A 13,364-nucleotide genomic window follows, 5' to 3' on the forward strand; every position below is an offset into this window, starting at 1 on the left:
TGCAGACTAATCATTTTTTATGAAGGAAATCCATTCCTGGACAATTTTTGGGAGTTATTGCATGTCTAATGCAAGATTAATCTCCATATTATGAGAGTCAATGCAATATTCAGGCAAAAATTACTCATTTTCGCCCAACGTGGGGCTCGAACCCACGACCCTGAGTTTAAGAGTCTCATGCTCTACTGACTGAGCTAGCCGGGCTCCCTCCTTAAGACAGTATGCAGACCAATCCCTTTTTGTGAAGAAAATCAAATCCTGGATATTCCTCTACTCTTGTTTTGCAAGGAAAGCCAGATTTATACATCTTTCAGAGGACAGAGTGTCAAAAAAAATAAGAGAAAATGAAAACGGAAGTTGTGAGAACTTCATTTTGAGATTGCATAAAAATTCAAATTCCTCTCACATGCTAAAGAATACCTGAACCCTTTTGATTAAACCACTTTAGTTGTTATAATGAGACCATATTTGAAAGCCATCTTTGATTTTTCTGTTCTTACTCTGCAATGACCTTGGCAATGAGAAGTTAAAAATAAAATGTATGCAAATTTTATAATGGAGAATGCGGGCATCAATCCCGCTACCTCTTGCATGCTAAGCAAGCGCTCTACCATTTGAGCTAATTCCCCTGTGTGTTTAATCTGCATAACATGAAAAAAGTAACCTTACTGCCTTCCACACTTTATTTGAAGTCCAATTGCCCATAACAGTGTTAAGTTCACTCCTAACTTATGCCTTACCTCCACTTATGGGATGTTTTACAGTTCAGATTGGCCTGTTTACTACTCGAATATGAGTGATATTGTGGTGTGTTCATCTAGACTCATACCCTACCTAATCTTGAAGTTAAATTTCCCACCAATGAGAAACCAAGGGAGATACCATTTTTGATAGTTATTGCATGTCTAATGCAAGAATAATCACCAGATTATGAGAGTCAATGCAATAATCCAGCAAAAATTACTCATTTTCGCCCAACGTGGGGCTCGAACCCACGACCCTGAGATTAAGAGTCTCATGCTCTACCGACTGAGCTAGCCGGGCTCCCACTGCAAGATGGTATGCAGACTAATCATTTTTTATGAAGGAAATCCATTCCTGGACAATATTTGGGAGTTATTGCAGGTCTAATGCAAGATTAATCTCCATATTATGAGAGTCAATGCAATATTCAGGCAAAAATTACTAGTTTTCGCCCAACGTGGGGCTCAAACCCACGACCCTGAGATTAAGAGTCTCATGCTCTACCGACTGAGCTAGCCGGGCTCCCTCCTTAAGACAGTATGCAGACCAATCCCTTTTTGTGAAAAAAATCAAATCCTGGATATTCCTCTACTCTTGTTTTGCAAGGAAAGCCAGATTTATACATCCTTCAGAGGACAGAGTGTCAAAAAAAAATAAGAGAAAATGAAAATGGAAGTTGTGAGAACTTCATTTTGAGATTGCATAAGAATTCAAATTCTTCTCACATGCTAAAGAATACCTGAACCCTTTTGATTAAACCACTTTAGTTGTTATAATGAGACCATATTTGAAAGCCATCTGTGATTTTTCTGTTCTTACTCTGCAATGACCTTGGCAATGACAAGTTAAAAATAAAATGTATGCAAATTTTATAATGGAGAATGCGGGCATCGATCCCGCTACCTCTCGCATGCTAAGCGAGCGCTCTACCATTTGAGCTAATTCCCCTGTGTGCTTAATCTGCATAACATGAAAAAAGTAACCTTACTGCCTTCCACACTTTATTTGAAGTCCAATTGCCCATAACAGTGTTCAGTTCACTCCTAACTTATGCCTTACCTCCACTTATGGGATGTTTTACAGTTCAGGTTGGCCTGTTTACTGCTCGAATATGAGTGATATTGTGGTGTGTTCATCTAGACTCATACCCTACCTAATCTTGAAGTTAAATTTCCCACCAATGAGAAACCAAGGGAGATACCATTTTTGATAGTTATTGCATGTCTAATGCAAGAATAATCACCAGATTATGAGAGTCCAGCAAAAATTACTCATTTTCGCCCAACGTGGGGCTCGAACCCACGACCCAGAGATTAAGAGTCTCATGCTCTACCGACTGAGCTAGCCGGGCTCCCACTTCAAGATGGTATGCAGACTAATCATTTTTTATGAAGGAAATCTATTCCTGGACAATTTTTGGGAGTTATTGCATGTCTAATGCAAGATTAATCTCCATATTATGAGAGTCAATGCAATATTCAGGCAAAAGTTACTCACTTTCGCCCAACGTGGGGCTCGAACCCACAACCCTGAGATTAAAAGTCTCATGCTCTACCGACTGAGCTAGCCGGGTTCCCTTTTTAAGACAGTATGCAGACCAATCCCTTTTTGTGAAGAAAATCAAATCCTGGATAGTCCTCTACTCTTGTTTTGCAAGGAAAGCCAGATTTGTACATCCTTCACAGGACTGAGTGTCAAAAAATATAAGAGAAAATGAAAATGGAAGTTGTGAGAACTTCATTTTGAGATTGCATAAGAATTCAAATTCCTCTCACATGCTAAAGAATACCTGAACCCTTTTGATTAAACCACTTTAGTTGTTATAATGAGACCATATTTGAAAGCCATCTGTGATTTTTCTGTTCTTACTCTGCAATGACCTTGGCAATGACAAGTTAAAAATGAAATGTATGCAAATTTTATAATGGAGAATGCGGGCATCGATCCCGCTACCTCTCGCATGCTAAGCGAGCGCTCTACCATTTGAGCTAATTCCCCTGTGTGTTTAATCTGCATAACATAAAAAAAGTAACCTTACTGCCTTCCACACTTTATTTGAAGTCCAATTGCCCATAACAGTGTTCAGTTCACTCCTAACTTATGCCTTACCTCCACTTATGGGATGTTTTACAGTTCAGGTTGGCCTGTTTACTACTCGAATATGAGTGATATTGTGGTGTGTTCATCTAGACTCATACCCTACCTAATCTTGAAGTTAAATTTCCCACCAATGAGAAACCAAGGGAGATACCATTTTTGATAGTTATTGCATGTCTAATGCAAGAATAATCACCAGATTATGAGAGTCAATGCAATAATCCAGCAAAATTACTCATTTTCGCCCAACGTGGGGCTCGAACCCACGACCCTGAGATTAAGAGTCTCATGCTCTACCGACTGAGCTAGCCGGGCTCCCACTTCAAGATGGTATGCAGACTAATCATTTTTTATGAAGGAAATCCATTCCTGGACAATTTTTGGGAGTTATTGCAGGTCTAATGCAAGATTAATCTCCATATTATGAGACTCAATGCAATATTCAGGCAAAAATTACTCGTTTTCGCCCAACGTGGGGCTCGAACCCACGACCCTGAGATTAAGAGTCTCATGCTCTACCGACTGAGCTAGCCGGGCTCCCTCCTTAAAACAGTATGCAGACCAATCCCTTTTTGTGAAGAAAATCAAATCCTGGATATTCCTCTACTCTTGTTTTGCAAGGAAAGCCAGATTTATACATCCTTCAGAGGACAGAGTGTCAAAAAAATAAGAGAAAATGAAAACGGAAGTTGTGAGAACTTCATTTTGAGATTGCATAAGAATTCAAATTCCTCTCACATGCTAAAGAATACCTGAACCCTTTTGATTAAACCACTTTAGTTGTTATAATGCGACCATATTTGAAAGCCATCTGTGATTTTTCTGTTCTTACTCTGCAATGACCTTGGCAATGACAAGTTAAAAATAAAATGTATGCAAATTTTATAATGGAGAATGCGGGCATCAATCCCGCTACCTCTTGCATGCTAAGCAAGCACTCTACCATTTGAGCTAATTCCCCTGTGTGTTTAATCTGCATAACATGAAAAAAGTAACCTTACTGCCTTCCACACTTTATTTGAAGTCCAATTGCCCATAACAGTGTTAAGTTCACTCCTAACTTATGCCTTACCTCCACTTATGGGATGTTTTACAGTTCAGATTGGCCTGTTTCCTACTCGAATATGAGTGATATTGCGGTGTGTTCATCTAGACTCATACCCTAGCTAATCTTGAAGTTAAATTTCCCACCAATGAGAAACCAAGGGAGATACCATTTCTGATAGGTATTGCATGTCTAATGCAAGAATATTCACCAGATTATGAGAGTCAATTCAATAATCCAGCAAAAATCACTCATTTTCGCCCAACGTGGGGCTCGAACCCATGACCCTGAGATTAAGAGTCTCATGCTCTACCGACTGAGCTAGCCGGGCTCCCTCCTTAAGACAGTATGCAGACCAATCCCTTTTTGTGAAGAAAATCAAATCCTGGATATTCCTCTACTCTTGTTTTGCAAGGAAAGCCAGATTTATACATCCTTCAGAGGACAGAGTGTCAAAAAAAATAAGAGAAAATGAAAATGGAAGTTGTGAGAACTTCATTTTGAGATTGCATAAGAATTCAAATTCTTCTCACATGCTAAAGAATACCTGAACCCTTTTGATTAAACCACTTTAGTTGTTATAATGAGACCATATTTGAAAGCCATCTGTGATTTTTCTGTTCTTACTCTGCAATGACCTTGGCAATGACAAGTTAAAAATAAAATGTATGCAAATTTTATAATGGAGAATGCGGGCATCAATCCCGCTACCTCTCGCATGCTAAGCGAGCGCTCTACCATTTGAGCTAATTCCCCTGTGTGTTTAATCTGCATAACATGAAAAAAGTAACCTTACTGCCTTCCACACTTTATTTGAAGTCCAATTGCCCATAACAGTGTTCAGTTCACTCCTAACTTATGCCTTACCTCCACTTATGGGATGTTTTACAGTTCAGGTTGGCCTGTTTACTGCTCGAATATGAGTGATATTGTGGTGTGTTCATCTAGACTCATACCCTACCTAATCTTGAAGTTAAATTTCCCACCAATGAGAAACCAAGGGAGATACCATTTTTGATAGTTATTGCATGTCTAATGCAAGAATAATCACCGGATTATGAGAGTCCAGCAAAAATTACTCATTTTCGCCCAACGTGGGGCTCGAACCCACGACCCAGAGATTAAGAGTCTCATGCTCTACCGACTGAGCTAGCCGGGCTCCCACTTCAAGATGGTATGCAGACTAATCATTTTTTATGAAGGAAATCTATTCCTGGACAATTTTTGGGAGTTATTGCATGTCTAATGCAAGATTAATCTCCATATTATGAGAGTCAATGCAATATTCAGGCAAAAGTTACTCACTTTCGCCCAACGTGGGGCTCGAACCCACAACCCTGAGATTAAGAGTCTCATGCTCTACCGACTGAGCTAGCCGGGTTCCCTTTTTAAGACAGTATGCAGACCAATCCCTTTTTGTGAAGAAAATCAAATCCTGGATAGTCCTCTACTCTTGTTTTGCAAGGAAAGCCAGATTTGTACATCCTTCACAGGACAGAGTGTCAAAAAATATAAGAGAAAATGAAAATGGAAGTTGTGAGAACTTCATTTTGAGATTGCATAAGAATTCAAATTCCTCTCACATGCTAAAGAATACCTGAACCCTTTTGATTAAACCACTTTAGTTGTTATAATGAGACCATATTTGAAAGCCATCTGTGATTTTTCTGTTCTTACTCTGCAATGACCTTGGCAATGACAAGTTAAAAATGAAATGTATGCAAATTTTATAATGGAGAATGCGGGCATCGATCCCGCTACCTCTCGCATGCTAAGCGAGCGCTCTACCATTTGAGCTAATTCCCCTGTGTGTTTAATCTGCATAACATAAAAAAAGTAACCTTACTGCCTTCCACACTTTATTTGAAGTCCAATTGCCCATAACAGTGTTCAGTTCACTCCTAACTTATGCCTTACCTCCACTTATGGGATGTTTTACAGTTCAGGTTGGCCTGTTTACTACTCGAATATGAGTGATATTGTGGTGTGTTCATCTAGACTCATACCCTACCTAATCTTGAAGTTAAATTTCCCACCAATGAGAAACCAAGGGAGATACCATTTTTGATAGTTATTGCATGTCTAATGCAAGAATAATCACCAGATTATGAGAGTCAATGCAATAATCCAGCAAAATTACTCATTTTCGCCCATCGTGGGGCTCGAACCCACGACCCTGAGATTAAGAGTCTCATGCTCTACCGACTGAGCTAGCCGGGCTCCCACTTCAAGATGGTATGCAGACTAATCATTTTTTATGAAGGAAATCCATTCCTGGACAATTTTTGGGAGTTATTGCAGGTCTAATGCAAGATTAATCTCCATATTATGAGACTCAATGCAATATTCAGGCAAAAATTACTCGTTTTCGCCCAACGTGGGGCTCGAACCCACGACCCTGAGATTAAGAGTCTCATGCTCTACCGACTGAGCTAGCCGGGCTCCCTCCTTAAAACAGTATGCAGACCAATCCCTTTTTGTGAAGAAAATCAAATCCTGGATATTCCTCTACTCTTGTTTTGCAAGGAAAGCCAGATTTATACATCCTTCAGAGGACAGAGTGTCAAAAAAATAAGAGAAAATGAAAACGGAAGTTGTGAGAACTTCATTTTGAGATTGCATAAGAATTCAAATTCCTCTCACATGCTAAAGAATACCTGAACCCTTTTGATTAAACCACTTTAGTTGTTATAATGCGACCATATTTGAAAGCCATCTGTGATTTTTCTGTTCTTACTCTGCAATGACCTTGGCAATGACAAGTTAAAAATAAAATGTATGCAAATTTTATAATGGAGAATGCGGGCATCAATCCCGCTACCTCTTGCATGCTAAGCAAGCACTCTACCATTTGAGCTAATTCCCCTGTGTGTTTAATCTGCATAACATGAAAAAAGTAACCTTACTGCCTTCCACACTTTATTTGAAGTCCAATTGCCCATAACAGTGTTAAGTTCACTCCTAACTTATGCCTTACCTCCACTTATGGGATGTTTTACAGTTCAGATTGGCCTGTTTCCTACTCGAATATGAGTGATATTGCGGTGTGTTCATCTAGACTCATACCCTAGCTAATCTTGAAGTTAAATTTCCCACCAATGAGAAACCAAGGGAGATACCATTTCTGATAGGTATTGCATGTCTAATGCAAGAATATTCACCAGATTATGAGAGTCAATGCAATAATCCAGCAAAAATCACTCATTTTCGCCCAACGTGGGGCTCGAACCCATGACCCTGAGATTAAGAGTCTCATGCTCTACCGACTGAGCTAGCCGGGCTCCCTCCTTAAGACAGTATGCAGACCAATCCCTTTTTGTGAAGAAAATCAAATCCTGGATATTCCTCTACTCTTGTTTTGCAAGGAAAGCCAGATTTATACATCCTTCAGAGGACAGAGTGTCAAAAAAAATAAGAGAAAATGAAAATGGAAGTTGTGAGAACTTCATTTTGAGATTGCATAAGAATTCAAATTCTTCTCACATGCTAAAGAATACCTGAACCCTTTTGATTAAACCACTTTAGTTGTTATAATGAGACCATATTTGAAAGCCATCTGTGATTTTTCTGTTCTTACTCTGCAATGACCTTGGCAATGACAAGTTAAAAATAAAATGTATGCAAATTTTATAATGGAGAATGCGGGCATCAATCCCGCTACCTCTCGCATGCTAAGCGAGCGCTCTACCATTTGAGCTAATTCCCCTGTGTGTTTAATCTGCATAACATGAAAAAAGTAACCTTACTGCCTTCCACACTTTATTTGAAGTCCAATTGCCCATAACAGTGTTCAGTTCACTCCTAACTTATGCCTTACCTCCACTTATGGGATGTTTTACAGTTCAGGTTGGCCTGTTTACTACTCGAATATGAGTGATATTGTGGTGTGTTCATCTAGACTCATACCCTATCTAATCTTGAAGTTAAATTTCCCACCAATGAGAAACCAAGGGAGATACCATTTTTGATAGTTATTGCATGTCTAATGCAAGAATAATCACCAGATTATGAGAGTCCAGCAAAAATTACTCATTTTCGCCCAACGTGGGGCTCGAACCCACGACCCTGAGATTAAGAGTCTCATGCTCTACCGACTGAGCTAGCTCCCACTGCAAAATGGTATGCAGACTAATCATTTTTTATGAAGGAAATCCATTCCTGGACAATTTTTGGGAGTTATTGCAGGTCTAATGCAAGATTAATCTCCATATTATGAGAGTCAATGCAATATTCAGGCAAAAATTACTCGTTTTCGCCCAACGTGGGGCTCGAACCCATGACCCTGAGAATAAGAGTCTCATGCTCTACCGACTGAGCTAGCCGGGCTCCCTCCTTAAGACAGTATGCAGACCAATCCCTTTTTGTGAAGAAAATCAAATCCTGGATATTCCTCTACTCTTGTTTTGCAAGGAAAGCCAGATTTATACATCCTTCAGAGGACAGAGTGTCAAAAAAAATAAGAGAAAATGAAAATGGAAGTTGTGAGAACTTCATTTTGAGATTGCATAAGAATTCAAATTCCTCTCACATGCTAAAGAATACCTGAACACTTTTGATTAAACCACTTTAGTTGTTATAATGAGACCATATTTGAAAGCCATCTGTGATTTTTCTGTTCTTACTCTGCAATGACCTTGGCAATGACAAGTTAAAAATAAAATGTATGCAAATTTTATAATGGAGAATGCGGGCATCAATCCCGCTACCTCTTGCATGCTTAGCAAGCGCTCTACCATTTGAGCTAATTCCCCTGTGTGTTTAATACGCATAACATGAAAAAAGTAACCTTACTGCCTTCCACACTTTATTTGAAGTCCAATTGCCCATAACAGTGTTCAGTTCACTCCTAACTTATGCCTTACCTCCACGTATGGGATGTTTTACAGTTCAGGTTGGCCTGTTTACTACTCGAATATGAGTGATATTGTGGTGTGTTCATCTAGACTCATACCCTACCTAATCTTGAAGTTAAATTTCCCACCAATGAGAAACCAAGGGAGATACCATTTTTTATAGTTATTGCATGTCTAATGCAAGAATAATCACCAGATTATGAGAGTCAATGCAATAATCCAGCAAAAATTACTCATTTTCGCCCAACGTGGGGCTCGAACCCACGACCCTGAGATTAAGAGTCTCATGCTCTACCGACTGAGCTAGCCGGGCTCCCACTGCAAGATGGTATGCAGACTAATCATTTTTTATTAAGGAAATCCATTCCTGGACAATTTTTGGGAGTTATTGCAGGTCTAATGCAAGATTAATCTCCATATTATGAGAGTCAATGCAATATTCAGGCAAAAATTACTCGTTTTCGCCCAACGTGGGGCTCGAACCCACAACCCTGAGATTAAGAGTCTCATGCTCTACCGCCTGAGCTAGCCGGGCTCCCTCCTTAAGACAGTATGCAGACCAATCCCTTTTTGTGAAGAAAATCAAATCCTGGATATTCCTCTACTCTTGTTTTGCAAGGAAAGCCAGATTTATACATCCTTCAGAGGACAGAGTGTCAAAAAAAATAAGAGAAAATGAAAATGGAAGTTGTGAGAACTTCATTTTGAGATTGCATAAGAATTCAAATTCTTCTCACATGCTAAAGAATACCTGAACCCTTTTGATTAAACCACTTTAGTTGTTATAATGAGACCATATTTGAAAGCCATCTGTGATTTTTCTGTTCTTACTCTGCAATGACCTTGGCAATGACAAGTTAAAAATAAAATGTATGCAAATTTTATAATGGAGAATGCGGGCATCGATCCCGCTACCTCTCGCATGCTAAGCGAGCGCTCTACCATTTGAGCTAATTCCCCTGTGTGTTTAATCTGCATAACATGAAAAAAGTAACCTTACTACCTTCCACACTTTATTTGAAGTCCAATTGCCCATAACAGTGTTCAGTTCACTCCTAACTTATGCCTTACCTCCACTAATGGGATGTTTTACAGTTCAGGTTGGCCTGTTTACTACTCGAATATGAGTGATATTGTGGTGTGTTCATCTAGACTCATACCCTACCTAATCTTGAAGTTAAATTTCCCACCAATGAGAAACCAAGGGAGATACCATTTTTGATAGTTATTGCATGTCTAATGCAAGAATAATCACCAGATTATGAGAGTCAATGCAATAATCCAGCAAAAATTACTCATTTTCGCCCAACGTGGGGCTCGAACCCACGACCCTGAGATTAAGAGTCTCATGCTCTACCGACTGAGCTAGCCGGGCTCCCACTTCAAGATGGTATGCAGACTTATCATTTTTTATGAAGGAAATCCATTCCTGGACAATTTTTGGGAGTTATTGCAGGTCTAATGCAAGATTAATCTCCATATTATGAGAGTCAATGCAATATTCAGGCAAAAATTACTCGTTTTCGCCCAACGTGGGGCTCGAACCCACGACCCTGAGATTAAGAGTCTCATGCTCTACTGACTGAGCTAGCCGGGCTCCCTCCTTAAGACAGTATGCAGACCAATCCCTTTTTGTGCAGAAAATCAAATCCTGGATATTCCTCTACTCCTGTTTTGCAAGGAAAGCCAGATTTATACATCTTTCAGAGGACAGAGTGTCAAAAAAAATAAGAGAAAATGAAAACGGAAGTTGTGAGAACTTCATTTTGAGATTGCATAAGAATTCAAATTCCTCTCACATGCTAAAGAATACCTGAACCCTTTTGATTAAACCACTTTAGTTGTTATAATGAGACCATATTTGAAAGCCATCTGTGATTTTTCTGTTCTTACTCTGCAATGACCTTGGCAATGACAAGTTAAAAATAAAATGTATGCAAATTTTATAATGGAGAATGCGGGCATCAATCCCGCTACCTCTTGCATGCTAAGCAAGCGCTCTACCATTTGAGCTAATTCCCCTGTGTGTTTAATCTGCATAACATGAAAAAAGTAACCTTATACATCCTTCAGAGGACAGAGTGTCAAAAAAAATAAGAGAAAATGAAAATGGAAGTTGTGAGAACTTCATTTTGAGATTGCATAAGAATTCAAATTCCTCTCACATGCTAAAGAATACCTGAACCCTTTTGATTAAACCACTTTAGTTGTTATAATGAGACCATATTTGAAAGCCATCTGTGATTTTTCTGTTCTTACTCTGCAATGACCTTGGCAATGACAAGTTAAAAATAAAATGTATGCAAATTCTATAATGGAGAATGCGGGCATCGATCCTGCTACCTCTCGCATGCTAAGCGAGCGCTCTACCATTTGAGCTAATTCCCCTGTGTGTTTAATACGCATAACATGAAAAAAGTAACCTTACTGCCTTCCACACTTTATTTGAAGTCCAATTGCCCATAACAGTGTTCAGTTCACTCCTAACTTATGCCTTACCTCCACGTATGGGATGTTTTACAGTTCAGGTTGGCCTGTTTACTACTCGAATATGAGTGATATTGTGGTGTGTTCATCTAGACTCATACCCTACCTAATCTTGAAGTTAAATTTCCCACCAAAGAGAAACCAAGGGAGATACCATTTTTTATAGTTATTGCATGTCTAATGCAAGAATAATCACCAGATTATGAGAGTCAATGCAATAATCCAGCAAAAATTACTCATTTTCGCCCAACGTGGGGCTCGAACCCACGACCCTGAGATTAAGAGTCTCATGCTCTACCGACTGAGCTAGCCGGGCTCCCACTGCAAGATGGTATGCAGACTAATCATTTTTTATGAAGGAAATCCATTCCTGGACAATTTTTGGGAGTTATTGCAGGTCTAATGCAAGATTAATCTCCATATTATGAGAGTCAATGCAATATTCAGGCAAAAATTACTCGTTTTCGCCCAACGTGGGGCTCGAACCCACAACCCTGAGATTAAGAGTCTCATGCTCTACCGCCTGAGCTAGCCGGGCTCCCTCCTTAAGACAGTATGCAGACCAATCCCTTTTTGTGAAGAAAATCAAATCCTGGATATTCCTCTACTCTTGTTTTGCAAGGAAAGCCAGATTTATACATCCTTCAGAGGACAGAGTGTCAAAAAAAATAAGAGAAAATGAAAATGGAAGTTGTGAGAACTTCATTTTGAGATTGCATAAGAATTCAAATTCTTCTCACATGCTAAAGAATACCTGAACCCTTTTGATTAAACCACTTTAGTTGTTATAATGAGACCATATTTGAAAGCCATCTGTGATTTTTCTGTTCTTACTCTGCAATGACCTTGGCAATGACAAGTTAAAAATAAAATGTATGCAAATTTTATAATGGAGAATGCGGGCATCGATCCCGCTACCTCTCGCATGCTAAGCGAGCGCTCTATCATTTGAGCTAATTCCCCTGTGTGTTTAATCTGCATAACATGAAAAAAGTAACCTTACTACCTTCCACACTTTATTTGAAGTCCAATTGCCCATAACAGTGTTCAGTTCACTCCTAACTTATGCCTTACCTCCACTAATGGGATGTTTTACAGTTCAGGTTGGCCTGTTTACTACTCGAATATGAGTGATATTGTGGTGTGTTCATCTAGACTCATACCCTACCTAATCTTGAAGTTAAATTTCCCACCAATGAGAAACCAAGGGAGATACCATTTTTGATAGTTATTGCATGTCTAATGCAAGAATAATCACCAGATTATGAGAGTCAATGCAATAATCCAGCAAAAATTACTCATTTTCGCCCAACGTGGGGCTCGAACCCACGACCCTGAGATTAAGAGTCTCATGCTCTACCGACTGAGCTAGCCGGGCTCCCACTTCAAGATGGTATGCAGACTTATCATTTTTTATGAAGGAAATCCATTCCTGGACAATTTTTGGGAGTTATTGCAGGTCTAATGCAAGATTAATCTCCATATTATGAGAGTCAATGCAATATTCAGGCAAAAATTACTCATTTTCGCCCAACGTGGGGCTCGAACCCACGACCCTGAGATTAAGAGTCTCATGCTCTACTGACTGAGCTAGCCGGGCTCCCTCCTTAAGACAGTATGCAGACCAATCCCTTTTTGTGCAGAAAATCAAATCCTGGATATTCCTCTACTCCTGTTTTGCAAGGAAAGCCAGATTTATACATCTTTCAGAGGACAGAGTGTCAAAAAAAATAAGAGAAAATGAAAACGGAAGTTGTGAGAACTTCATTTTGAGATTGCATAAGAATTCAAATTCCTCTCACATGCTAAAGAATACCTGAACCCTTTTGATTAAACCACTTTAGTTGTTATAATGAGACCATATTTGAAAGCCATCTGTGATTTTTCTGTTCTTACTCTGCAATGACCTTGGCAATGACAAGTTAAAAATAAAATGTATGCAAATTTTATAATGGAGAATGCGGGCATCAATCCCGCTACCTCTTGCATGCTAAGCAAGCGCTCTACCATTTGAGCTAATTCCCCTGTGTGTTTAATGTGCATAACATGAAAAAAGTAACCTTATACATCCTTCAGAGGACAGAGTGTCAAAAAAAATAAGAGAAAATGAAAATGGAAGTTGTGAGAACTTCATTTTG

General features: G+C 39.2%; 12 non-coding genes across 12 annotated transcripts; all 12 read right to left on the minus strand.

The window, feature by feature from the left end:
* Positions 1-971: 971 nt before the first annotated feature.
* Positions 972-1,044, minus strand: TRNAK-CUU (transfer RNA lysine (anticodon CUU)). Its single transcript has one exon. It is a non-coding gene; the product is annotated as a tRNA-Lys (tRNA).
* Positions 1,045-1,619: 575 nt separating this feature from the next.
* TRNAA-AGC (transfer RNA alanine (anticodon AGC)) lies at positions 1,620-1,692 on the minus strand. The gene has a single exon. It is a non-coding gene; the product is annotated as a tRNA-Ala (tRNA).
* Positions 1,693-2,669: 977 nt separating this feature from the next.
* Positions 2,670-2,742, minus strand: TRNAA-AGC (transfer RNA alanine (anticodon AGC)). Its single transcript has one exon. It is a non-coding gene; the product is annotated as a tRNA-Ala (tRNA).
* Positions 2,743-3,083: 341 nt separating this feature from the next.
* On the minus strand, positions 3,084-3,156 carry TRNAK-CUU (transfer RNA lysine (anticodon CUU)). The gene has a single exon. It is a non-coding gene; the product is annotated as a tRNA-Lys (tRNA).
* A 149-nt stretch (positions 3,157-3,305) lies between these two features.
* TRNAK-CUU (transfer RNA lysine (anticodon CUU)) lies at positions 3,306-3,378 on the minus strand. Its single transcript has one exon. It is a non-coding gene; the product is annotated as a tRNA-Lys (tRNA).
* A 2,241-nt stretch (positions 3,379-5,619) lies between these two features.
* Positions 5,620-5,692, minus strand: TRNAA-AGC (transfer RNA alanine (anticodon AGC)). The gene has a single exon. It is a non-coding gene; the product is annotated as a tRNA-Ala (tRNA).
* A 563-nt stretch (positions 5,693-6,255) lies between these two features.
* On the minus strand, positions 6,256-6,328 carry TRNAK-CUU (transfer RNA lysine (anticodon CUU)). Its single transcript has one exon. It is a non-coding gene; the product is annotated as a tRNA-Lys (tRNA).
* A 2,651-nt stretch (positions 6,329-8,979) lies between these two features.
* Positions 8,980-9,052, minus strand: TRNAK-CUU (transfer RNA lysine (anticodon CUU)). The gene has a single exon. It is a non-coding gene; the product is annotated as a tRNA-Lys (tRNA).
* Positions 9,053-9,626: 574 nt separating this feature from the next.
* Positions 9,627-9,699, minus strand: TRNAA-AGC (transfer RNA alanine (anticodon AGC)). Its single transcript has one exon. It is a non-coding gene; the product is annotated as a tRNA-Ala (tRNA).
* Positions 9,700-10,041: 342 nt separating this feature from the next.
* Positions 10,042-10,114, minus strand: TRNAK-CUU (transfer RNA lysine (anticodon CUU)). Its single transcript has one exon. It is a non-coding gene; the product is annotated as a tRNA-Lys (tRNA).
* Positions 10,115-11,469: 1,355 nt separating this feature from the next.
* Positions 11,470-11,542, minus strand: TRNAK-CUU (transfer RNA lysine (anticodon CUU)). Its single transcript has one exon. It is a non-coding gene; the product is annotated as a tRNA-Lys (tRNA).
* Positions 11,543-12,531: 989 nt separating this feature from the next.
* Positions 12,532-12,604, minus strand: TRNAK-CUU (transfer RNA lysine (anticodon CUU)). The gene has a single exon. It is a non-coding gene; the product is annotated as a tRNA-Lys (tRNA).
* Between the last annotated feature and the right edge of the window lie 760 nt (positions 12,605-13,364).

Source organism: Lissotriton vulgaris, chromosome 1_1, assembly GCF_964263255.1.
Source record: "Lissotriton vulgaris chromosome 1_1, aLisVul1.2, whole genome shotgun sequence".
NCBI classification, from domain to species: domain Eukaryota; kingdom Metazoa; phylum Chordata; class Amphibia; order Caudata; family Salamandridae; genus Lissotriton; species Lissotriton vulgaris.